The sequence below is a fragment of the Homalodisca vitripennis genome, chromosome 4 (assembly GCF_021130785.1).
Source record: "Homalodisca vitripennis isolate AUS2020 chromosome 4, UT_GWSS_2.1, whole genome shotgun sequence".
Lineage (NCBI taxonomy): Eukaryota > Metazoa > Arthropoda > Insecta > Hemiptera > Cicadellidae > Homalodisca > Homalodisca vitripennis.
In genome coordinates, this window is record NC_060210.1 from 195,066,428 (window position 1) to 195,093,910 (window position 27,483).

At 39.7% G+C, this 27,483-nt stretch overlaps 1 protein-coding gene across 3 annotated transcripts in view; it reads right to left on the bottom strand.

Annotated features, from left to right (window-relative positions):
- Positions 1 to 27,483, bottom strand: part of LOC124360837 (KH domain-containing, RNA-binding, signal transduction-associated protein 2-like) — a 293,477-nt gene that overhangs the window by 174,370 nt on the left and 91,624 nt on the right. For all 3 annotated transcript variants that reach the window (XM_046814781.1, XM_046814780.1, XM_046814778.1), the window contains exon 2: positions 4,613 to 4,644. The gene's annotated coding sequence lies outside the window, so the exon portion shown is untranslated. The remainder of the gene's footprint in view (positions 1 to 4,612; positions 4,645 to 27,483) is intronic.

Sequence of the window (27,483 nt, forward strand, 5' to 3'; positions counted from 1 at the left end):
ACAGGTTGCCTCTCGTTGACACAGGAGTGAAAAACCTCTAAGCGTTGTAATCTCCTCGCAGGACAAACCGGCTACATCACGTTGACACAGGACTAAGAAACTTCTGTGCTCCATGCATCGACTTCATCACACAGGACAAACAGGTTTCCTCTCGTTGACACAGGAGTGAAAAACCTTTAAGCGTTGTAATCTCCTCGCAGGACAAACCGGCTACCTCACGTTGACACAGGACTAAGAAACCTCTGTGCTCCATTGATCGACTTCATCACACAGGACAAACAGGTTGCCTCTCGTTGACACAGGAGTGAAAAACCTCTAAGCGTTGTAATCTCCTCGCAGGACAAACCGGCTACATCACGTTGACACAGGACTAAGAAACATCTGTGCTCCATGTATCGACTTCATCACACAGGACAAACAGGTTGCCTCTCGTTGACACAGGAGTGAAAAACCTCTAAGCGTTGTAATCTCCTCGCAGGACAAACCGGCTACATCACGTTGACACAGGACTAAGAAACCTCTGTGCTCCATGTATCGACTTCATCACACAGGACAAACAGGTTGCCTCTCGTTGACACAGGAGTGAAAAACCTCTAAGCGTTGTAATCTCCTCGCAGGACAAACCGGCTACATCACGTTGACACAGGACTAAGAAACTTCTGTGCTCCATGCATCGACTTTGCCTCTCGTTGACACAGGAGTGAAAAACCTCTAAGCGTTGTAATCTCCTCGCAGGACAAACCGGCTACATCACGTTGACACAGGACTAAGAAACTTCTGTGCTCCATGTATCGACTTCATCACACAGGACAAACAGGTTGCCTCTCGTTGACACAGGAGTGAAAAACCTCTAAGCGTTGTAATCTCCTCGCAGGACAAACCGGCTACATCACGTTGACACAGGACTAAGAAACTTCTGTGCTCCATGTATCGACTTCATCACACAGGACAAACAGGTTGCCTCTCGTTGACACAGGAGTGAAAAACCTCTAAGCGTTGTAATCTCCTCGCAGGACAAACCGGCTACATCACGTTGACACAGGACTAAGAAACTTCTGTGCTCCATGCATCGACTTCATCACACAGGACAAACAGGTTGCCTCTCGTTGACACAGGAGTGAAAAACCTCTAAGCGTTGTAATCTCCTCGCAGGACAAACCGGCTACATCACGTTGACACAGGACTAAGAAACTTCTGTGCTCCATTGATCGACTTCATCACACAGGACAAACAGGTTGCCTCTCGTTGACACAGGAGTGAAAAACCTCTAAGCGTTATAATCTCCTCGCAGGACAAACCGGCTACGTCACGTTGACAAAGGACTAAGAAACCTCTGTGCTCCATTGATCGACTTCATCACACAGGACAAACAGGTTGCCTCTCGTTGACACAGGAGTGAAAAACCTCTAAGCGTTATAATCTCCTCGCAGGACAAACCGGCTACGTCACGTTGACAAAGGACTAAGAAACCTCTGTGCTCCATTGATCGACTTCATCACACAGGACAAACAGGTTGCCTCTCGTTGACACAGGAGTGAAAAACCTTTAAGCGTTATAATCTCCTCGCAGGACGAACCGGCTACGTCACGTTGACAAAGGACTAAGAAACCTTTGTGCTCCATGTATCGACTTCATCACACAGGACAAACAGGATGTCTCTCGTTGACACAGGAGTGAAAAACCTCTAAGCGTTGTAATCTCCTCGCAGGACAAACCGGCTACATCACGTTGACACAGGACTAAGAAACATCTGTGCTCCATGTATCGACTTCATCACACAGGACAAACAGGTCCTCACGTTGACACAGGAGTGAAAAACCTCTAAGCGTTGTAATCTCCTCGCAGGACAAACCGGCTACATCACGTTGACACAGGACTAAGAAACTTCTGTGCTTCATGCATCGACTTCATCACACACAGGACAAACAGGTTTCCTCTCGTTGACACAGGAGTTAAAAACTTTTAAGCGTTGTAATCTCCTCGCAGGACAAACCGGCTACCTCTCGTTGACACAGAACTAAGACACCTCTGTGCTCCATGCATCGACTTCATCACACAGGACAAACAGGTTGCCTCGCGTTGACACAGGAGTTAAAAACTTTTAAGCGTTGTAATCTCCTCGCAGGACAAACCGGCTACCTCTCGTTGACACAGAACTAAGAAACCTCTGTGCTCCATGTATCGACTTCATCACACAGGACAAACAGGTTGCCTCTCGTTGACACAGGAGTTAAAAACGTTTAAGCGTTGTAATCTCCTCGCAGGACAAACCGGCTACCTCTCGTTGACACAGAACTAAGAAACCTCTGTGCTCCATGTATCGACTTCATCACACAGGACAAACAGGTTGCCTCTCGTTGACACAGGAGTGAAAAACCTCTAAGCGTTGTAATCTCCTCGCAGGACAAACCGGCTACATCACGTTGACACAGGACTAAGAAACTTCTGTGCTCCATGCATCGACTTTGCCTCTCGTTGACACAGGAGTGAAAAACCTCTAAGCGTTGTAATCTCCTCGCAGGACAAAGCGGCTACCTCTCGTTGACGCAGAACTAAGAAACCTCTGTGCTCCATGTATCGACTTCATCACACAGGACAAACAGGTTGCCTCTCGTTGACACAGGAGTGAAAAACCTCTAAGCGTTGTAATCTCCTCGCAGGACAAACCGGCTACATCACGTTGACACAGGACTAAGAAACTTCTGTGCTCCATGCATCGACTTCATCACACAGGACAAACAGGTTGCCTCTCGTTGACACAGGAGTGAAAAACCTCTAAGCGTTGTAATCTCCTCGCAGGACAAACCGGCTACATCACGTTGACACAGGACTAAGAAACTTCTGTGCTCCATGCATCGACTTTGCCTCTCGTTGACACAGGAGTGAAAAACCTCTAAGCGTTGTAATCTCCTCGCAGGACAAACCGGCTACATCACGTTGACACAGGACTAAGAAACTTCTGTGCTCCATGCATCGACTTTGCCTCTCGTTGACACAGGAGTGAAAAACCTCTAAGCGTTGTAATCTCCTCGCAGGACAAAGCGGCTGCGTCACGTTGACACAGGACTAAGAAACCACTTTCAATACTTCGAGCAATCACAACTTTAACATAAATCACGTAATCAGGTTTGCGCATCACGTAGGTTCGTTGACGCAGCGTGTTCTGGCAAATCGAGCCTTAAATCTTAAAAGGAACAATCTTAAATCCCTGCCGATTTTCCGCAGTTTCCATGTACGAACGTATTTGAAATCGTAAATATTTTCAAATAATTTTTTTAATACACCATTTATTCACTTTAAAAAATGGAATAAAACTAATAAAGATGCTTGATAATATGAGTCCAGTGTTTCACTGGAATTAATTTGTAGTAGACAAAAGTAACATCTACGTAAGTAAAAATAATATAGTGAAGTCCAGCATAATGTTCAATGCGTTTTTCCAGAAATTGTCGTCTTCCGTTTTTCTGTATAAACATGATTTACTTTATCTAAATTCCACATTTGGATAGGCGATTACGCAGAACCACTACTAATAAACATTAAAAATTAAAATATCACTTAAAATTGTTCAGACTGAATAGTTACAACTACAGAGTATTTTAGATTTTGTGGTCCTCAAGTAATTAAGTCAAGTTCGTCTGACGTAAATTACGTTTCGTTAGTTCTAAAAACTGCTTAAAAGTAGTATTTTTAGATTAAGTAAATTAACTCAATTTTAAAGATTCTATGTCACGTTCCCTTAGAAACATTTCATGTGAAATATTTTCCTGTGAAACAATATGTCCCGACTGGCAGCGAAGATGTTGCCCCACCCGGCACAAAAGTGACACAGCAATGACAATCGCGACGTGTTTGTCTTCATTGCGTTCCACCTCACCCGGCGCTTTCAACTGTTTTGTTATTCAAATTCGCATAAAATGTATACTCCATAAATCTAGCTTGATTAAGAGTCCTTTTTATCGGACAATTACATTCCTTGTCTATCGTTTTTTCAATTAGTTTTACGTCACGTGGTGCCAATAGGAATCTTGTCTGTATTCCACATGACCACTCGAACTTGAGTGAACACATTTGAGCAGATCTTCTATTCATTTGCTGTGTATGGAATTAATGACACATTTCTTTGTCTATTCAATCGATAACAAAAGAATCTGAAAAATGTCCGTATTTAGAAACAATAATAATATTAATTTATAGTTATGTTTAAAAGTTACTTTTTTAAATTAAAAAAAAAAACAAGTAATAATTAACGGTTAATACACACTCAACCGTTTTGGTGTTTTTTGTACAGAGAATTTTTCAATATTTACAGAATTAAACGAAAAAATATTTTTTATGACCAACTAAATGTCTACGGATAAGCATTTATTATTATCTTTAAAAAATAGACATGCCCACAATTCTACGATCAAAATAAGGGGGTTAAAGTGTTTTTGTTAACATTAATTCATAAGGAGCTAAATTTGACAATAAAACGAGCCGACTGTTGAAGCACTACAAATTTAAGTAGTCGTACACTAAATATAAATCTTCAAAAAATGCACTAAATGTCAAATTAGGGTTAGATGTAAATTAATAATGTGAAGTAAAATACGAAATAAACACTACTTACCTTTTCGACGTATTTATTTGTATTTGAACCACCTGAAAAAAAAAAAATTTTATCAGGTAGAGGAACATTTTTCAGTGCAATAAAATAACAACAAAATATATCACTAAGAAAGAACAAATTAAATTACAATGATCATAAATATAAACTTTTGACGTATTTTCTTGATCGTGTTAACTAGACAAACTCAACATTGGGTAGGAAATATAATTCACTCGAACCAGAAGTGTTCATACAAGTGCAACGCTTACTAAATTACGTGCAAAGGAACAGGTAACCGCTAGGCATTTATAAATGGGTACGATTGAAAAAAGTTAACCAACGTTTAGTTGAATCATCAACTATCTCAATAAGAACATACGAACTACGAAAGGAAGAAGTATTTAAATATCGTGCTGGTTCTTATGTATCAGATACTATTCTACTGCCTATCGAGGAAGTATAAACCCGCTCTAATATTCAAAGAGGTAATGCCCTGAGACCCTTTCACCATCAAGTGGAGAATTAAGTTCTTGCTTTCAATGATTTACAGATAATGAGAGTTAAATTACTAGGATAGGAAAGTGTTGAGACTGATTCAACGTATAAATGCATTGCTGACACTAATGACATCGTTTTTCACTTCTCGTTTACTTCACTCGGAATACTACCGTTTCCAGTGCGGTCCTTAGTAAGGTACGTCTTGGAATAAAATTGCTATTTTGCTTCGCTCCTTCACTTAGTTTCAGTTAGAAACATAACTAAAACACTTACATTTTTTAATACTTTGTCCTCAGTGTGAAGTGCCATCTTCACTCAAGATATAATTAACCTAAACCTCCTGTAATACGCCCGCTTATACTTATGAGTTGAAGAGACAGGAGCTATATCGTTAACAAATCAACGATCAATACAACCAACCAGCTGTCACTACTTCTGCCTCTTCACAAGCTTTTTGATAATTTAATGCCATTTTGCTGAAATTATTCCAATCCTTTGCTAAAAGTTTACTATTGACAATGGAAGGTTTGAAAGGATATAGAATGTTGGACAGTTTTCATCGTTATTTGTTACAAAGTGTAACGATATACATACAAAAATATCGTATTAAATGTAACATTGATTGCACCACAAAATATGTCATTTATCAACTAACCTGTAAATTCTGTCCCGAAGATTATATTGTAAAAACCATCACTTCATTAAGAGTGAGAATGACCAATCATCGGTTTGATATTGTTCATCAAAAGTATGAGAGACCATTATTTGCTCATGCGATTCAACACAATCAAAATAAATTATAAAATTGTTTCGACCTAAAAGGAATTTACCATTTAGAGCAAAATCCAAATCAAAATACTAATACGATAAATTTCAGAAATGCTGAAATCGCACATCAATTAATCTTAAAATTAATGCAAGCAGATAGGTTGAACCTAAGGTGATTCTTTTTTCCATGTTATATAAATTTTTAATTCTATGTAAACACTTACAAATAATTTATATACAGCTGATTGAAATCTTGAAGGTAATTGTTTAATAACATTATTTTTTTTTGTTACGTTTTAGATTCTTGGTTGGGGTTCTGTTTCTATGTTTTATTAAATCAGTGAGTTTTTGATGAATGGTTTTGAGAAATCGAAAATTAAATATGAACAATGGTTCTTCTGTTTTATTTAAACTTTAAACTATTTGAAAGAGTATATATATATATATATATATACTCTTGTATAATATATATAAATGTTTTATTTTTGTCCATTTCCGTACATAAATATTTCAAGAATTTATTGTACCACTGATTTTTAAACGAGAAAATACCCGAAAAAGTATAAACTAAATATGATGTCGGTCACGTAAGTTTTAAAACTAAAATAACTTCTAAAAGTGTCCAGAGTCTGTGCGAGTTGAAGTAGTCTATCCACCTGTTCATATGTGGAAACGGAGGTAAAAGTGTCAGTATATGCCTCCCCCCCTCTCTCCAACACGAGCGTCCTTTGAATTTTGCTTTCCTCTCTTACTTCTATCGCTTTCCCGTTTGTGGCTGGCTAAAAGGGATGGAAGCTCATGAAAAGGGAAACAAATGAAAATCAGTGGTTTCAGAAACGACGTTTGTGTTTGCTAACACTTAAAAATAACACTTGTAAAACATGACATTGTTAGATATGTCAAAGATAACTGAGCTTTGCTAATTGCATCTGTCGTTGCCTTAGTTAAACGAGACATGGTAAGTGAGCTAAACAAAGTCTACAGCTGATGTGCCCGGCGGTGACTTTGCTCCCATGAATTACTCAACGATGACGGAACACAGCAGCTGCGACCTACAGCTTGTCCTCAACACGCTCCAACTAAGAATTACTCATCTTACAATCCTTATGCAATTTGTTATCTTTGTTTGGTTGCTTTTTATATTTATTGTGATTAAAACTGAATAAATATTAGAACCGTTGATTAACGTATTTTTCATAAACAGATGGTATCTCTTAAGCTAGGTTAATATTTCATTTTGTAGTTAAAGCACCTTAACTTATATAAATCCAGGATTTTATCTTGTCTATTAGCTCAGCCATTCTCGAGTTAACTCATATAAGTTATAAATTTGGCTAACGCTCAGTCAACTCCTATAGAGGAAATGTGCCATCATCGAACTTTGATCTTGTCTATTAGCTCAGTCATTCTCGAGTTAACTCATATAAGTTATAAATTTGGCTAACGCTCAGTCAACTCCTATAGAGGAAATGTGCCATCATCGAACTTTGATCTTGTCTATTAGCTTCAGTCATTCTCGAGTTAACTCATATAAGTTATAAATTTGGCTAACGCTCAGTCAACTCCTATAGAGGAAATGTGCCATCATCGAACTTTGATCTTGTCTATTAGCTTCAGTCATTCTCGAGTTAACTCATATAAGTTATAAATTTGGCTAACGCTCAGTCAACTCCTATAGAGGAAATGTGCCATCATCGAACTTTGATCTTCTCTATTAGCTCAGCCATTCTCGAGTTAACTCATATAAGTTATAAATTTGGCCAACGCTAAGTCAACTCCTATAGAGGAAATTTTCCATCATCGAACTTTGATCTTGTCTCCTAGCTTAGTCATTCTCAAGTTATCTCACCTAAACTATATTTGGCTAAAGGTACAATCCCATGGAAGGATATGGACTATCATAGAATTTTTTATAAGGGGATCTGCCTCTCCTTTTTTTAAATAAATTTAAAAAATTTCATCCTTCCTACTTATCTTTTCGTTGGAATCAGTGCGAATTTATAGAAACTAAACACGAATGAATCTTTCGGGACTCGAGATAGAATGCGTTGAGAACTTCATTATTTCCATTTTATTTTATTGTTTACTCTTTACCATCCACATCCTGTCCTAATACTTTGATCTTGTCTATTAGGTCAGTCATTCTCGAGTTAACTCATATTAAGTTATATATTTGGCTAACGCTCAGTCAACTCCTATAGAGGAAATGTTCCATCATCGAACTTTGATCTTGTCTATTAGCTTCAGTCATTCTCGAGTTATCTCACATAAGATATAAACTTGGCTAACGCTTAGTCGACTCCTATAGAGGAAATGTGCCATAATCGAACTTTGATCTTGTCTATTAGCTTCAGTCATTCTCGAGTTATCTCACATAAGATATAAACTTGGCTAACGCTCAGTCAACTCCTATAGAGGAAATGTTCCATCATCGAACTTTGATCTTGTCTATTAGCTTCAGTCATTCTCGAGTTATCTCACATAAGATATAAACTTGGCTAACGCTCAGTCACCTCTGTAAGGGTTCAATTTTATACCCGTTTTTTTTTTTTCTTAAATGAGAAAACGTTTATTTTGACAAGTAGGTGTGTCGATTTATTTTTTTTCGTCGATAGTCGTCGTCCGGTCATTCCATTAGAAGGAGTCGATTTGAGGTTAGGGAACCTCTCTACTCGGGGCAGTGCAGTTAGCCGGAGCTCCGATGTGACCGCGCTGCAGCGTCTGGCGACGACTGACGAAAAACGCGTCTCTGCGCATGACCGGCTGGCGGCCTACTTATACAGCCGATCCGACAAGGGACAGAGAGTTTTGCTTGCTAACGTCGTGGAGTGAAGCCAATTCGAGGAGAAGAGTTTTCGCTGGCGGACGTCGGTTTTATGAAGTCTGAAGTCGAGTCGAGGAATACGAGAGCCCTGTACGAGAGAATACGCAGTCGGCATATATCGTCTTTTGGTGAGTCACCCCGAATTGTAATCATTAAGGGAATTTAAAAACAGTACGAATATTGAATATAAAAACTAGTTGCTGATTCGTTAACCTTGAATTCTACGGAATCTTTGAAAAATTAATAATTCGGTGCGTAGTAGTATAGGTTATCTCGTTTGGTGACAGTAGTGTATCTATCAATTATAGATTCCATTACCTTTCACTACCTATCCTAGTTTGCAAACGGGTATTTTGCATCCTATAAGCCGCGTTAGGTTTGTAATCCTATTCCTAAAATTGATAATTCGGTGCGTAGGATAGGTTAAGACCAGCTTATAGGTTATCTCGTTTAGTGACAGTAGAGTATCTATTAAATATAGGTTCTATTACCTTTCACTACCTGTCCTAGTTTGCAAACGTGTATTTTTGCATCCTATAAGCCGCGTAGGCTTGTTATCCTATTCCTAAAATTAATAATTCGGTGCGTAGGATAGGTTAACAGCAGCTTATAGGTTATCTCGTTTGGTGACAGTAGTGTATCTATCAAATATAGGTTCTATTACCTTTCACTACCTGTCCTAGTTTGCAAACGTGTATTTTGCATCCTATAAGCCGCGTAGGTTTGTAATCCTATTCCTAAAATGATAATTCGGTGCGTAGGATAGGTTAAGACCAGCTTATAGGTTATCTCGTTTAGTGACAGTAGGAGTATCTATTAAATATAGGTTCTATTACCTTTCACTACCTATCCTAGTTTGCAAACGGGTATTTTGCATCCTATAAGCCGCGTAGGTTGTAATCCTATTCCTAAAATTGATAATTCGGTGCGTAGGATAGGTTAAGACCAGCTTATAGGTTATCTCGTTTAGTGACAGTAGAGTATCTATTAAATATTAGGTTCTATTACCTTTCACTACCTGTCCTAGTTTGCAAACGTGTATTTTGCATCCTATAGCCGCGTAGGCTTGTTATCCTATTCCTAAAATTAATAATTCGGTGCGTAGGATAGGTTAACAGCAGCTTATAGGTTATCTCGTTTTTGGTGACAGTAGTGTATATATTAAATATAGGTTCTATTTACCTTTCACTACCTGTCCTAGTTTGCAAACGTGTATTTGTGCATCCTATAAGCCGCGTAGGCTTGTTATCCTATTCCTAAAATTAATAATTCGGTGCGTAGTAGGATAGGTTAAACAGCAGCTTATAGGTTATCTCGTTTGGTGACAGTAGTGTATCTATCAAAATATAGGTTCTATTACCTTTCACTACTGTCCTAGTTTGCAAACGTGTATTTTGCATCCTATAAGCCGCGTTAGGCTTGTTATCCTATTCCTAAAATTAATAATTCGGTGCGTAGGATAGGGTAAACAGCAGCTTATAGGTTATCCCGTTTGGTGTGACAGTAGTGTTTCTATCAAATATTAGGTTCTATTACCTTTCACTACCTGTTCTAGTTTGCAAACGTGTATTTTGCATCCTATAAGCCCGGTAGGCTTGTTATCCTATTCCTAAAATTAATAATTCGGTGCGTAGGATAGGTTAACAGCAGCTTATAGGTTTATCCCGTTTGGTGACAGTAGTGTATCTATCAAATATAGGTTCTATTACCTTTCACTACCTGTCCTAGTTTGCAAACGTGTATTTTGCATCCTATAAGCCGCGTAGGCCTTGTTATCCTATTCCTAAAATTAATAATTCGGTGCGTGCGTAGGATAGGTTAACAGCAGCTTATAGGTTATCTCGTTTGGTGACAGTAGTGTATCTATCAAATATAGGTTCTATTACCTTTCACTACCTGTCCTTAGTTTGCAAACGTGTATTTTGCATCCTATAAGCCGCGTAGGGCTTGTTATCCTATTCCTAAAATTATATAATTCAGTGCGTAGGATAGGTTAACAGCAGCTTATAGGTTATTGCGGTTAGCGCCAGTAGCGTATCTATTCATTATAGGTTACACTACCCTTCACTACCTATCCTAGTTTGCAAACGCGTATTTTGCATCCTATAAGCCGCGTAGGTTTGTGATCCTATTCCTAAAATTGATAATTCGTGTGCGTAGGATAAGTTAAGACCAGCTTATAGGCTATCTCGTCTAGTGACAGTAGAGTATCTATTAAATATAGGTTCTATTACCTTTCACTACCTGTCCTAGTTTGCAAAACGCATATTTTGCATCCTATAAGCTGTATAGGTTTGTTATCCTATTCTTAAAAGTTGATAGTTTGGTGCATAAGATAAGTTAGGTGTATGTACTTGGTCAATCTACTAGATATAGCATATATAAACCTTTCTATAGCTCATGATAATATATTTTGCTTACTTTAAGTCGTGTAGGCCTAATAGCCTAAGCTCAAAGTTATTGATCAACGCCAGAATAGGCTGGGAACTTAATTTAGGCTATCTAGCTAACAGCCTTGTTTACAGATATATTATTCATTGGCTTAATAAACCTCTGAATTCTCAGCCCGGTTTCTAAATAATATTTGTTTGGTGCCCTGTAAATCGCATAAGCTTTACTTCCTACTTCGAAGAGTATGTTTCAAAGCGAATGTTAGGTTGTAGGCTATAACAAACTTTTAATGCTTGTTAATATTAGCATATTTGATACTAAGGGCTTAAAGAGGAAAATAGTACACACGAAATACCTGTGTTATTGCTGAACAAGGATACTTGTATTAAATAACCTAAATATATTTGCTTGAAGGGATTTAGCTGCTTCACAGGAGAGAGAGATATAACACAAGACTTCCCTTAGACATTTTGCTTCCAGCTTAACTTATAAACTTATACGTTAACGTTAGTCTTGTTAGTATAGAGGAGGAATCTGTTGGTTTAATATATTTAATATTTTATTTTGATACTATAAAGTCAAAACATAACCTCAGCTTAACACAGCACAACAACACACTGAAGGAAGAAGAAACGAGCAGACGATACTGAGACCGGTTTGAGCCAACGGCTGTGGAATAAAGATCTCGCGGACCACCGATATTAAAAATCTGTTTTTCTCACGCACAAATAATTGTTAAATAGTCGTCGTTACAATAGGATTTATTTCTAAACGTCGCATTCTAGAACGGGGCATTGACAGCTCTAATCAACATTTATCCACGTAAAATCGCGAAACATAGAACAGAAAACTGTGATGATATCGTTCTATTGAAGAGTGCGAATAACTGAATTCGCTCTGAACGAGTCTGAGATTTTCTGTTCACTCACGTTTAACCTTGTGTATCATATCGATCTCTACCAGCGTACGGTGAGGGCGCGGGTAAGATAGAAATAGCTATAAGTCGATATCACAACCCTGGAATAGAACCCAGCACGACTGCAACTATCAGGGCAGACGATATAAAAAGCGATTTCACCGAAACACCTCACATAAAATGGCGCCCGAACAATTGGACTGAAAAGAATAGAAATCGAAAGACAAAATACTAAGTGATACGACAGAGACAACTTAAAATACACAAACTTACTGCGAATAACTATTGAAAATGGATCTATACATTTTAAGGTTTCTGAGAACCATTCTAAACCTTCTTGGATGGAACGTATTTTGGATGTATATTAATGGAGGAGAAAGCGGTACTACAAGCGATACAAAGAAAACAGATTCAAAAACAACGAAGCCTCCGCCTACGACGTCTACTTCTACTGGAGTAATACCAAAGACCGTTCAAACAGGACATCCGATAAATCCTCAGACTTTGGTAACTCCAAGCGCCGATGACGGCAATACATCAACCGACTTCGATGCAAGGGTTAGCTGGGTTTATAAGCTCACCAAACCGCAGCTACAAGCTGAACTTAATAAATATGGAGTACCGAATGACGGAAATAGCCAACAGTTGCGAGCAGAATTAGTGCGATTAGCACGAAGTGGGATTGCGAAGAGCCCTTCCCTCGGATTTGCTCCTACGGAATATGGAAGTGTGAGTCGAGCAACGAGCGGCGAAACTCTCCCAAATAACGAAAATGTGCAATCGAAGACAGGAACAGAGATGGAAGTTATTAGAGAGATGCTTGGTCTCCCGCCTACCGCTACGTTCGAAGAAGTTAAGCGAATAATGTCAGGAGCTGTACGACCACAGTCCCAACTCGTAGCGACTAGAGGAACTACTTTCGAACAAACAACCCCGAGAGAGTTGAGCCAGAATTCAGAGTATGAATTGATGGCATCCCGGAACGTACATCCATCAAACTCGCTACCACAACAGTATTACGAGTTCACTAATACGCAGTCAGGAAACATGGTGTCTGGTTTCGAGAGTAACCCACACAGCATTTCAGACACCGCTACATTGTGCAATATGGTACGCAAATGGAATCTTCGTTTTGATGGCAGGAGAGATACTGACGCCATATCGTTCTTAGAACGACTACACGAATTGATGGATGCTTATGAAGTCCAAAAAGATCGAATGCTAAAAGCTCTACCTGAACTGCTAAAAGAGAGTGCACTTTTGTGGTACAGAAATAATCGAGATATTTGGGCAAACTTTGTAGATTTTCTTCGAGACTTTCAGATACAGTACCTGCCACCGGGGTATATCGTTCATCTGGATGATGAAATTCGAAAACGAACCCAAGGCGATGGAGAACTGTTTAAACAATACGTTGTTGCTCTGTCTACTCTCATCAGAAGAAGAGGAGGATTTTCGGAGACTGAGAAGTTAGAGAGAATCTACAATAATACGCACCCGACGTATAAAATGTATGTTCGAAGGAGAGATTTCGTGTGAACTTAGCCGGACTAATGAAGGTTGCTGATGAGTATGAAACTTGTCTACGAGAAAAACTTAATTATCGCCCTCCACCGAGTCCTGCTCAAGCGCTAGTTCCGGAAACAGCATTTCAAAGCAAAGGTAGATCTCAGCAACTGAAAGAAAGTTTTCAAGCATATGCCCGTGTCTAGGACTGCACATCCCCAGAACGGGAAACTCAGGAAAACTTGAAACTGCGCAAACCAGGCCATCCGACAGCGGGCACCGGAAAGTATCTTTCAAATGAACCGTCCACCGATCAGAGAGCCACACACACATGCAAACTTGTGACGACCAAAATAACCCTCAAAGCCTAATAGTATACGACGAGGGATATGTTGGAAATTGCGAAATACCAGGCCATCTCTATAGAAATTGTAGAAAACCAAGGAATTTGAATTGTTTCAACTGTAAGAAGCCAGGTGTTAAAACGACATCATGTGATTGTAGGCAATCGGGAAACGAAGCGAGGACTTCGGGAGTTGGGGGTCACCGGAGTCCAAACCGAAGTCAAAAACTGACTTACCCCAAAAGAATGGAATGAATGGCTCGACAAAATTAAAAATTTTTGTGGCATGAACAATCGAATCGATATTGATGACCCAAGACCGTACACGAACGTGGAGATTTACGGAAGAAACTTCAAAGCGTTGATTGATACCGGTGCAAGTGGCGTCACTCATTAATGAAGAGGTAGCCGATTTCCTGGGGAAAGTAGGCGTTCTAACCTGCGAGGGAAACAATTCAAAATCTCACTAGCCGACAATACTCAAGTGTCCGTCTCGAGGCATATATCGCTTTAAATGCAGAATCACCGATCACGAGCTGGACGTAGCAACTGCGTATTTGCCGTCGCTGACTGCCCCGATCATCCTGGGCATGGACCTGATCCGACCATTTAAATTTGGTATCAGTTAACTGCGGCGGAGATCTATATGACAGTCGTTTGACCGACGTCAGCTGTATGAATAGCGACAGAGTACCAGAGGAGGTTAGTTCACTAGATGACGAAGAGAGACACATATTGAACGAATTTTTACAGGAAGAGCTTCCTAAATTCGAGTCCTGCTCGGGAAAAAAAAAAACAACTTTGGTGGAGCATCGAATCAAACTCAGCAAGAACGAACCGATAAAACAACGATACTATCCTAGAAATCCGGCGATTGCAACAGATCATTAACGAGGAAGTTGATAAGATGTTACAAGATGGAGTTATAGAAACCATCGTCGAGCCCGTGGAGTTCTCCGATAGTGCTCGTGAAGAAACCCAGTGGGAAATATCGTTTCTGCATAGATTTTAGAAAATTAAAATGGCGTCAGCGAGAAAGACGCGTACCCATTGCCCCAGATAAATTCGATTTTGGAGAAATTGAGAGAAGCCTCCTTCATCTCTACCATTGATTTGAAACAAGGATATTGGCAGGTACCCCTTTCGCAAGAAAGCAAACCTCTCACTGCTTTCACCGTACCTGGCAAGGGCCTGTACCATTTTCGGGTAATGCCGTTTGGATTGCATTCTGCTGGAGCAACGTTCCAACGATTACTAGACCAAATTATAGGTCCGAGCTAGAGCCAAAAGCATTTGCTTATTTAGATGACCTAATTATTGTCAGTAAAACGTTTGAAGAACACTTAACGCTCCTCAAGGATGTCTTCAATAGGCTACGAGGCGCTGGGCTGAAACCAAATGCAGAGAAATGTCAATTCTGCAAACGAGAATTAAAATATTTAGGCCACGTTGTAAATAAAGACGGAATTCGTACAGACCCAGAAAAGGTACGAGCCATCCGAGAGTTCCCCACTCCTACTTCAGTTCGCTCTTTGAGAAGCTTCCTAGGACTCGCTTCTTGGTATAGAAGATTTGTGGAGAATTTCGCCAAATCAACTAGACCTCTAACCAAACTTTTAAAGAAAAGTGAAAAGTGGGATTGGACGGACGAACAACAGAGTGCGTTTCTCGAGCTTAAAGATAAGCTTTCCGATACACCAATACTAGCGTGTCCCGATTTTCAATAAACGTTTTGGCTAGAAGTAGATGCTTCGAATGATGGACTGGGTGCAGCATTGACTCAGAAAATCGATAAGAGAGAACGCGTTATAGCATTTGCTAGCCGATTGTTGACCGACGGTGAGAAAAAGTTCACCGTTACCGAAAAAGAATGTTTGGCGTTAGTATGGGCGGTAAAGAAATTTAGGCCATATCTGGAGGGGTACAAATTTATCGCCGTTACCGATCATCAGGCTCTCAAATGGCTGATGAATATTCAGCAGCCGACGGGACGACTAGCTCGGTGGGGTGCTAGAACTTCAGCAGAACGATTTTGAGATTCATTACCGGAAGGGTACACTAAAACAGAGTGGCAGATGCTCTGTCTCGCTACCCGTTAGAAGGGTGCAAACAGCGCTCAGTTATGCTCTAGCGCAGAAGTTTTGGAAAAGGAATCGGACTTAAAGCGAGATTGGTACCACAAGATGTTCGCTAGAGTTACCTCCAAGCCCGACACGTGCCGAAATTTAAGGATTGCCGGAGGAAACCTTATGAAGTATAAGCCCCGAGGAAGGGCGAATAGGTTCGACGACTCTCTAAATTGGAAACTGTGTGTGCCAAAAGACAAGCGAGAAGCTGTGTTGAATGAAAATCACGATCGCGAAACGGCCGGCCATCTCGGAATAAGAAAAAAAACGGCAAAAACGAGTCCAAGAGAGGTATTATTGGCCGGGGTTGCTCACGGATGTGAAGAATTATGTTAGAAGATTGTCAGTCTTGTCAGGCGCACAAGGTTTGAACAACGGAAACCAGCAGGAAAGATGTACTTTCGGAGACCAACTGGTCCATGGTATAAGGTCACAGCCGATATAATAGGACCTTTGCCACGTTCACGAAGAGGTGCGAGGTTTATCCTAGTCGTACAGGATATCTTCACGAAATGGGTAGAACTGTGTTCGTTAAAATCAGTGACCGCGACGAATGTGGTGAACGCATTTCAAAATTTGGTGCTTTTTCGATACGGCGCCACCAGAGGTCACCATCACTGATAATGGATCGCAGTTTACGGCCAAGCTATGGCGTAATTTACTGGAGAGTTGGGGAATCGAACATCAACTGACAGCACCCTACACGCCTCAAGAGAATCCGGTGGAGCGGGCGAATCGAGTCCTAAAGACGATGATCGCACAGTACGTCAAAGAAGATCAACGGCTTTGGGACATACACTTGAACGAATTCAGGTACGCCATGAACACCGCCGTACATGATTCTACGGGGATTTACTCCAGCTTTTTATTAAATTTGGACGGGAATTGCGGTTACCGAATGCAATCCATGGCCCCCTAAAGGTACAGAATGGGCAAAATGACTCCGAGTCTCATGTGACAGATACGAACCGGAAAAGATTAGAAGCTTTCGCGAAACTGTACAAGCAATGCCATTCGAATTTAGAAAGAGCGAGTCGATCTCAAGCAAAAATATTACAACCTAAGGCGGAGAGAGGAAAATTTCCGGGTTGGGGAGTTGGTGTGGCTGAAACAACACCATCTCTCGTCGGCGATTGACTCTTTCGCCTCGAAGCTAGCGGCAAAATACGACGGGGCCTTATAAAATTGTAGAAAGGTTCGGATCAAACATCTATAGCCTCTGTGGTCGAAAAAGAATGTGCTACGAGCTCCACGTCAAAGACTTAAAAAAGTATGTCGACTAAGGGAACACGTCTATCCTGGCTGAATAAGCCGGACGTTGCAGCTCCTACTGGGTAAGTAGTAGGCTGTAACTTCGCACGTTATAGATAAGGATGTCTAGTTTAGTTTTGTGATTCCTGCATGTGTTGAACTCTTGCTTTGGGTTGCAGGTTGCACGCTAACTGCACTATCCCCTGCTTTTTGCATTTGTAGTTTTTTGTGTGCTTGAGTGGTTACCTTGTGGCTTTGCAACGGTAGTCTAGAGCTTGGCTTGTGTGTCTGGGTTTTGTTCCACAGTTTGACAGATAAGGAAGATGGCACGAGCCGTAAGGAAACAGGTCTGTTTGCTGCCATGCGATTCAGAGCGGCTTTTTTTCCTGGACAGCTGCTAAACGGCGAGGTAATTTCGGCGTATCTGCGGCTTCTGGAGAGACGGAATGCGATGGATCATAACCTGCCAAATGTCCTCGGCACTGGACTCCTACTTCTTCACGGTGCTGAAGAGATCCGGCCACGAGCGAGCGCGGGGTCACCATCGCGACCAGGACTTGTGGGATCATGAGAAAATCCTCGTCCCCCGTACATGAGGAGTTGGCGGACGTCGGCCACTGGTGGCTTCTCGTAGTAGAGCCACGGAAGGAAACCATCAGCGCATACGACTCCCTAAAAGGAAGAAACCACAAGCCGGCGATGGATCTTCTGCGCGAATACCTGAAGAAGGAGGAGATGAGGGCCAAGACCGAGGCCCGGAGTTGGTGCCTCTACGGTGAGCGGAGTTGTCCTTCACAGGACAACCTTGTGGACTGCGGGGTTTTCCTCTGCGCTATCGCCGGAGCCATCTGCGGGGGACGGGAGGCTAAGGAATTGCGAGTAGATGGCCGAGAGTTCAGGCGGCAGATGGCGAAAGAACTTCGGGAGGATTCGGTGACCGAGAACAAGAGCAGCCAGCCGGAATTGTTTCCGGGGGAGGAACCGGACTGGTCCTTCGAAGATCTGGCCAAAGAGTTAGACCAGCTAACTGACCCAACGAAGTGGTCACTTATACTTCCGGCCGAGGACGAAAACACCAGAAGAGATCGGTGTCCTGCAGGAGGAGGTGGACCGCGATAAAACCCACCGGAAGGTGCCGCGGGAACGTCCTCGGGACACATGGAGGTTGACAAGTGTAGGTCTCCCAAACCCACACTACTAGAGCTGGCCAGACTGTCACCTATGGACGAGGGTGACGTCCTCTCTTTGTCGCCCGGGTGGAGCATGGGCAGCTCGATTGAAGTGATCCCGGACCCCGAGGAAGAGGAATTCCTTCGAGTAGCCCCGTCGGTGAAATCCCAGCCAGAGGAGACGGCAACGCAGGAAAGGATGGGCGACCCTCCAGAGCGTCCTCACGGCACCAAACCAAAGAGGACCCGTGGAAAAACGCCGTACCATGAAGGTCCAGATACCGGGGACGAACGAGTGGAAGAGGATAAATGTCCGGAAATTGGGCCTTCCAGTCTTCCCAAAGAAATAATAATGGAAAGAGAGGGCAGTTTAAGAAGAATTTTTATTTGTTTTCTCCTACGGGGCGTAGGGGAGTTTATTAATTCGAAGTGGACACTTTTAGTTTGCCTTATTTCTTTTATGTTGAGTTTTTGTGAAAAGTAAGTTTATTTTTGATTTGTTAATCCGACTTCAGAGTCTTTTTTTTTAGTTTTTATTTTCTCCACGAAGTAAGTGGGGGGGTGTAAGGGTTCAATTTTATACCCAGTTTTTTTTTTTTTTTTTCTTAAATGAGGAAAACGTTTATTTTGACAAGTAGGTGTGTCGATTTATTTTTTTTTCGTCGATAGGTCGTCGGTCGTCATTCCATTAGAAGGAGTCGATTTGAGGTTAGGGAACCTCTCTACTCGGGGCAGTGCAGTTAGCCGAGCTCCGATGTGACCGCTGCAGCGTCTGGCGACGACTGACGAAAAACGCGTCTCTGCGCATGACCGGCTGGCGGCCTACTTATACAGCCGATCCGACAAGGGACAGAGAGTTTTGCTTGCTAACGTCGTGGAGTGAAGCCAATTCGAGGAGAAGAGTTTTCGCTGGCGGACGTCGGTTTATGAAGTCTGAAGTCGAGTCGAGGAAATACGAGAGCCCTGTACGAGAGAATACGCAGTCGGCATATATCGTCTTTTGGTGAGTCACCCCGAATTGTAATCATTAAGGGAATTTAAAAACAGTACGAATATTGAATATAAAAACTAGTGCTGATTCGTTAACCTTGAATTCTACGGAATCTTTGAAAAATTAATAATTCGGTGCGTAGTATAGGTTATCTCGTTTGGTGACAGTAGTGTATCTATCAATTATAGATTCCATTACCTTTCACTACCTATCCTAGTTTGCAAACGGGTATTTTGCATCCTATAAGCCGCGTAGGTTTGTAATCCTATTCCTAAAATTGATAATTCGGTGGCGTAGGATAGGTTAAGACCAGCTTATAGGTTTATCTCGTTTAGTGACAGTAGAGTATCTATTAAATATAGGTTCTATTACCTTTCACTACCTGTCCTAGTTTGCAAACGTGTATTTTGCATCCTATAAGCCGCGTAGGCTTGTTATCCTATTCCTAAAATTAATAATTCGGTGCGTAGGATAGGTTAACAGCAGCTTATAGGTTATCTCGTTTGGTGACAGTAGTGTATCTATCAAATATAGGTTCTATTACCTTTCACTACCTGTCCTAGTTTGCAAACGTGTATTTGCATTCCTATAAGCCGCGTAGGTTTGTAATCCTATTCCTAAAATTGATAATTCGGTGCGTAGGATAGGTTTAAGACCAGCTTATAGGTTATCTCGTTTAGTGACAGTAGAGTAATCTATTAAATATAGGTTCTATTACCTTTCACTACCTATCCTAGTTTGCAAAACGGGTATTTTGCATCCTATAAGCCCGCGTAGGTTTGTAATCCTATTCCTAAAATTGATAATTCGGTGCGTAGGATAGGTTAAGACCAGCTTATAGGTTATCTCGTTTAGTGACAGTAGAGTATCTATTTAATATAGGTTCTATTACCTTTCACTACCTGTCCTAGTTTTGCAAACGTGTATTTTGCATCCTATAAGCCGCGTAGGCTTGTTATCCTATTCCTAAAAATTAATAATTCGGTGCGTAGGATAGGTTAACAGCAGCTTATAGGTTATCTCGTTTGGTGACAGTAGTGTATATATTAAATATAGGTTTCTATTACCTTTCACTACCTGTCCTAGTTTGCAAACGTGTATTTTGCATCCTATAAGCCGCGTAGGCTTGTTATCCTATTCCTAAAATTAATAATTCGGTGCGTAGGATAGGTTTAACAGCAGCTTATAGGTTATCTCGTTTGGTGACAGTAGTGTATCTATCAAATATAGGTTCTATTACCTTTCACTACCTGTCCTAGTTTGCAAACGTGTATTTTGCATCCTATAAGCCGCGTAGGCTTGTTATCCTATTCCTAAAATTAATAATTCGGTGCGTAGGATAGGGTAACAGCAGCTTATAGGTTATCCCGTTTGGTGACAGTAGTGTTTCTATCAAAATATAGGTTTCTATTACCTTTCACTACCTGTCCTAGTTTGCAAACGTGTATTTTGCATCCTATAAGCCGCGTAGGCTTGTTATCCTATTCCCTAAAATTTAATAATTCGGTGCGTAGGATAGGTTAACAGCAGCTTATAGGTTATCCCGTTTTGGTGACAGTAGTGTATCTATCAAATATAGGTTCTATTACCTTTCACTACCTGTCCTAGTTTGCAAACGTGTATTTTGCATCCTATAAGCCGCGTAGGCTTGTTATCCTATTCCTAAAATTAATAATTCGGTGCGTAGGATAGGTTAACAGCAGCTTATAGGTTATCTCGTTTTGGTGACAGTAGTGTATCTATCAAATATAGGTTCTATTACCTTTCACTACCTGTCCTAGTTTGCAAACGTTGTATTTTGCATCCTATAAGCCGCGTAGGCTTGTTATCCTATTCCTAAAATTAATAATTCAGTGCGTAGGATAGGTTAACAGCAGCTTATAGGTTATTGCGGTTAGCGCCAGTAGCGTATCTATTCATTATAGGTTACACTACCTTCACTACCTATCCTAGTTTGCAAACGCGTATTTTGCATCCTATAAGCCGCGTAGGTTTGTGATCCTATTCCTAAAATTGATAATTCGGTGCGTAGGATAAGTAAGACCAGCTTATAGGCTATCTCGTCTAGTGACAGTAGAGTATCTATTAAATATAGGTTCTATTACCTTTCACTACCTGTCCTAGTTTGCAAACGCATATTTTGCATCCTATAAGCTGTATAGGTTTGTTATCCTATTCTTAAAAGTTGATAGTTTGGTGCATAAGATAAGTTAGGTGTATGTACTTGGTCAATCTACTAGATATAGCATATATAAACCTTTCTATAGCTCATGATAATATATTTTGCTTACTTTAAGTCGTGTAGGCCTAATAGCCTAAGCTCAAAGTTATTGATCAACGCCAGAATAGGCTGGGAACTTAATTTTAGGCTATCTAGCTAACAGCTTGTTTACAGATATATTATTCATTGGCTTAATAAACCTCTGAATTCTCAGCCCGGTTTCTAAATAATATTTGTTTGGTGCCCTGTAAATCGCATAAGCTTTACTTCCTACTTCGAAAGAGTATGTTTCAAAGCGAATGTTAGGTTGTAGGCTATAACAAACTTTTAATGCTTGTTAATATTAGCATATTTGATACTAAGGGCTTAAAGAGGAAAATAGTACACACGAAATACCTGTGTTATTGCTGAACAAGGATACTTGTATTAAATAACCTAAATATATTTGCTTGAAGGGATTTAGCTGCTTCACAGGAGAGAGATATAACACAAGACTTCCCTTAGACATTTTGCTTCCAGCTTAACTTATAAACTTATACGTTAACGTTAGTCTTGTTAGTATAGAGGAGGAATCTGTTGGTTTAATATATTTAATATTTTATTTTGATACTATAAAGTCAAAACATAACCTCAGCTTAACACAGCACAACAACACACTGAAGGAAGAAGAAACGAGCAGACGATACTGAGACCGGTTTGAGCCAACGGCTGTGGAATAAAGATCTCGCGGACCACCGATATTAAAAATCTGTTTTTCTCACGCACAAATAATTGTTAAATAGTCGTCGTTACAATAGGATTTATTTCTAAACGTCGCATTCTAGAACGGGGCATTGACAGCTCTAATCAACATTTATCCACGTAAAATCGCGAAACATAGAACAGAAAACTGTGATGATATCGTTCTATTGAAGAGTGCGAATAACTGAATTCGCTCTGAACGAGTCTGAGATTTTCTGTTCACTCACGTTTAACCTTGTGTATCATATCGATCTCTACCAGCGTACGGTGAGGGCGCGGGTAAGATAGAAATAGCTATAAGTCGATATCACAACCCTGGAATAGAACCCAGCACGACTGCAACTATCAGGGCAGACGATATAAAAAGCGATTTCACCGAAACACCTCACACCTCCTATAGAGGAAATGTTCCATCATCGAACTTTGATCTTGTCTATTAGCTTCAGTCATTCTCGAGTTATCTCACATAAGATATAAACTTGGCTAACGCTCAGTCAACTCCTATAGAGGAAATGTTCCATCATCGAACTTTAATCTTGTCTATTAGCTTCAGTCATTCTCGAGTTATCTCACATAAGATATAAACTTGGCTAACGCTCAGTCAACTCCTATAGAGGAAATGTTCCATCATCGAACTTTGATCTTGTCTATTAGCTTCAGTCATTCTCGAGTTATCTCACATAAGATATAAACTTGGCTAACGCTCAGTCAACTCCTATAGAGGAAATGTTCCATCATCGAACTTTGATCTTGTCTATTAGCTTCAGTCATTCTCGAGTTATCTCACATAAGATATAAACTTGGCTAACGCTCAGTCAACTCCTATAGAGGAAATGTTCCATCATCGAACTTTGATCTTGTCTATTAGCTTCAGTCATTCTCGAGTTATCTCACATAAGATATAAACTTGGCTAACGCTCAGTCAACTCCTATAGAGGAAATGTTCCATCATCGAACTTTGATCTTGTCTATTAGCTTCAGTCATTCTCGAGTTATCTCACATAAGATATAAACTTGGCTAACGCTCAGTCAACTCCTATAGAGGAAATGTTCCATCATCGAACTTTGATCTTGTCTATTAGCTTCAGTCATTCTCGAGTTATCTCACATAAGATATAAACTTGGCTAACGCTCAGTCAACTCCTATAGAGGAAATGTTCCATCATCGAACTTTGATCTTGTCTATTAGCTTCAGTCATTCTCGAGTTATCTCACATAAGATATAAACTTGGCTAACGCTCAGTCAACTCCTATAGAGGAAATGTTCCATCATCGAACTTTGATCTTGTCTATTAGCTTCAGTCATTCTCGAGTTATCTCACATAAGATATAAACTTGGCTAACGCTCAGTCAACTCCTATAGAGGAAATGTGCCATAATCAAACTTTGATCTTGTCTATTAGCTTCAGTCATTCTCGAGTTATCTCACATAAGATATAAACTTGGCTAACGCTCAGTCAACTCCTATAGAGGAAATGTTCCATCATCGAACTTTGATCTTGTCTATTAGCTTCAGTCATTCTCGAGTTATCTCACATAAGATATAAACTTGGCTAACGCTCAGTCAACTCCTATAGAGGAAATGTTCCATCATCGAACTTTGATCTTGTCTATTAGCTTCAGTCATTCTCGAGTTATCTCACATAAGATATAAACTTGGCTAACGCTCAGTCAACTCCTATAGAGGAAATGTACCATCATCGAACTTTGATCTTGTCTATTAGGTCAGTCATTCTCGAGTTAACTCATATAAGTTATAAATTTGGATAACGCTCAGTCAACTCCCATAGAGGAAATTTGCCATCATCGAACTTTGATCTTGTCTATTAGGTCAGTCATTCTCGAGTTAACTCATATAAGTTATAAATTTGGATAACGCTCAGTCAACTCCCATAGAGGAAATTTGCCATCATCGAACTTTGATCTTGTCTATTAGCTTCAGTCATTCGCAAGTTATCTCACTTAACTATATTTGGCTAAAGCTACAATTCCATGGAAGGATATGGACTATCATAGAATTTAATCCTCCCTACTTTCTTTTCGTTGGAATCAGTGTGAATTTGTATAGTATAGAAACTAAACACGAATTAATCTTTCGGGACTCGAGACAGAATGCGTTGAGAACTTCATTATTTCCATTTTATGTTAATGTTTACTCTTTACCGTCTACATCCTGTCCTAATAATGACAGTCCTATAATGAACAATAACATTACCTTGCCAAAGTACCGCATTTTGCAAATCTGACTTTTTCTTTTACCCTTTTGGGATCCGAAAACTCGTAGAGCCCGGTCACCCTTTTAGGATCTGATTTTGTCTTTGATAAAAACAAACTGTTCTATTTTACGATGTGAGACGCTGGCATTTTTATGATTTGTTAATATGTGTAAAATACATGACAAGCTAAGGTTTTAAACTCGACTACGTAAAAGGGACAACACTTATGTCCTTTACATTGCTAACAAGTAAGTTAATACTATTAATAGGCAAGACCGTAGCCAGCGAGAGGGTCCAAGGGGTCCGGACCTCCTCCCAAATTATCAATTACTTTTTTAGTAAACGATTATTATTATTACATAAATTATTCAGTATTACTGACATGTACTGCTGAAAGTTCGTTCTCAACAAATAAACGGGTCAAGAACTTTTTAAAGAATAAAATGGGGCCTTACACTATGTCCATTACGGGAAGATATCAGTTGTCTGGACCCTCCCCCCCCAACTTTTTTCCAGGCTACGTTATTGTTAATAGCAAAACTTTATTGGTGAGCATTAGGAATACGCGACTGCTGCTAAACAATGAATGGCGGCTTTGACCGTATGCTAGTCGCTAACATGCCAGGGATTAACTAACAACGGATATCGATCTGTCGGTGTTTGGCGAACGTGGATTGGCAGAGGTATTGCTCTAGCCCAGCAGCAGTTGTTTCAGTTATCAATTATCTTCGATACCAGAAAATTAGAAGTATCCTGAATTCTTTTTATGGTAGCTCGACCTTAAATATAAAACCAATGAACTTTTATCCCTGCCTAATTTCTGGATTTAACCATGCATATGAGCTGTCATGTGTATAAGAGTTGGTACTTGCGTTTTTCTAACCATCCAACATGTACTATTGCTATTACAACAATACAAGTGTCAAGTAAATATTGAGGTGTGTAAAAGACATGCAATATATGACACAATCGTGTAATGTATTCCATGATTTCTACGGTCGGATCAAAGGTTGGCACATTAGGATTTATAACTATTCTCACGTGGTCCAGACAGCATTTCAACAAGAGTTAACAATAAACGGGGTTGTCCAGCAATCTGTATATAAAACGGATAACTCAAAATGTAATTGAATACTAAATCAGTGAATTTGTAATATATTAAGGTTTTTGACATGTATGTCTTACATTTAATTACATTGAAGCGATAGATTAAAGTGGTGTAATCGATTTTGGGCTTTGAATATACATTTTGATGTTAAAAAAGAAGAACAAAGTTGTACATGGTATGTAAAGTTTAATAAATTATATATATAATAAAAAAGACTATATAAATATACATACATACATACATACATACATACACACGCGTTATAGCTTCAGGAGTTCACATCTCTTTTATTCATTAGGACTTAAATAAATTATAACTTTTTTGCTTTATTTTATTTGAGAAAATAGCATGTTTTAAAATATTTTTCTCTTTGCGAAAGTTAATTTTAGTGAAAAATTCCTTGACTGTTTCTATTAAGCCTGATTACAAAATGTAGTTCTATCATATCTGTAATTTCATGTGAAATTGTAAACAGCTTTTACGTTATTTTGCCGTGTATAAGAAAATGTTCTAAAAGGGCTACGATTAAACGTACAAATATTTACAAGCCTGCAAAACCAATTGTACCACCTTAAACTCAAAACTTCCAAAAATAAACAATTATTAAATTATTCATATAACTGTTAACCGAGCAAGTTTGAACTTTTAAGATCTTAGGGTTACTCAAAATAAAGGGTATGCATTAAAATTTTATCCATCATTTCTCACCATCTGAGATATTAATATAGAAAAATTGTAATACAAAAAGAATTTTTGCAGAGATTTAAATATGTGAGCACATCGAGCTGAGAGCATTCTAGCGTTAGTTTATTCGAACTTAAAAAAACGTTAGTTGGACCTTTTTATAACTCTGGTAAAAATTAATTCCACTAAATTCATCATCGCATATGGAAACGGATAATTTGAAAAGTAATCAACCACTAATTATTATTTTTACTAGAGTATATGTCAATATTAAATGTCAATGTCATTCCGCAAACAAATTATATCGGTTTGAAATAACGATACGCGGGATAATGGAATGTATCCCCCTTCTCCCCCCCCCCTCACCACAGCGACACTCTGTATTACCTCACTTAATTAACTTGATTGAACGAGTTAAATCGAAACAGTTGATCAGTCGTCATAAATGAAGCGTGTCACTTGTGTACCAACATTACAAATAGAAATATTTTTGTCATATTTTCAAACTTGGCAGACATATGATTTTGCTCGATGGTTTCAAATAGTTTCGATTTCAATTCCAGGAATTAATATTTTATTCCAGGAACAAAAATCCAGGTCAGATTCCGTTACATGCCCCCAACGCTTGAACTTTTTCAATTACCTTAGAACGTTATAAAACGATGTAGTTGAGTAACAGAACTAACATTATGCGCCCAACGCTAATTTTTCATTTACGGATGATTATAATGAATTACAATTGGTTACTAGCTAAGAAAAAAGGGTACTTAAGTATTATATCGACTACACCCCTACATTTCTCTAAACACAAAAATTCAACAAAAACAAACATTACCAAACAAAAACTAAACTCTTTAATGAAAAAAAACACACAAAACTTGTTTTTTATTCTTGATCACACTCCGCCACCCAAAATGCGAGTGCCTCCGACCATCAGCGCGGTGCTGCCAAGGCCGCGCTGATGTCAACGAAAGAAAAACATCCTTCGAGATAGTACCTATCAGTAAAATATCAAATTTTAGAGGGGCTGATCAGAAATATAAATTGAATTGTTATGGAAAGGCAATTATGTACCGTGCAAAAAACTTAAAATAATCATGTGATGCCGCGCGGTCTGCCGTAATCGGGATTCTCGAGAA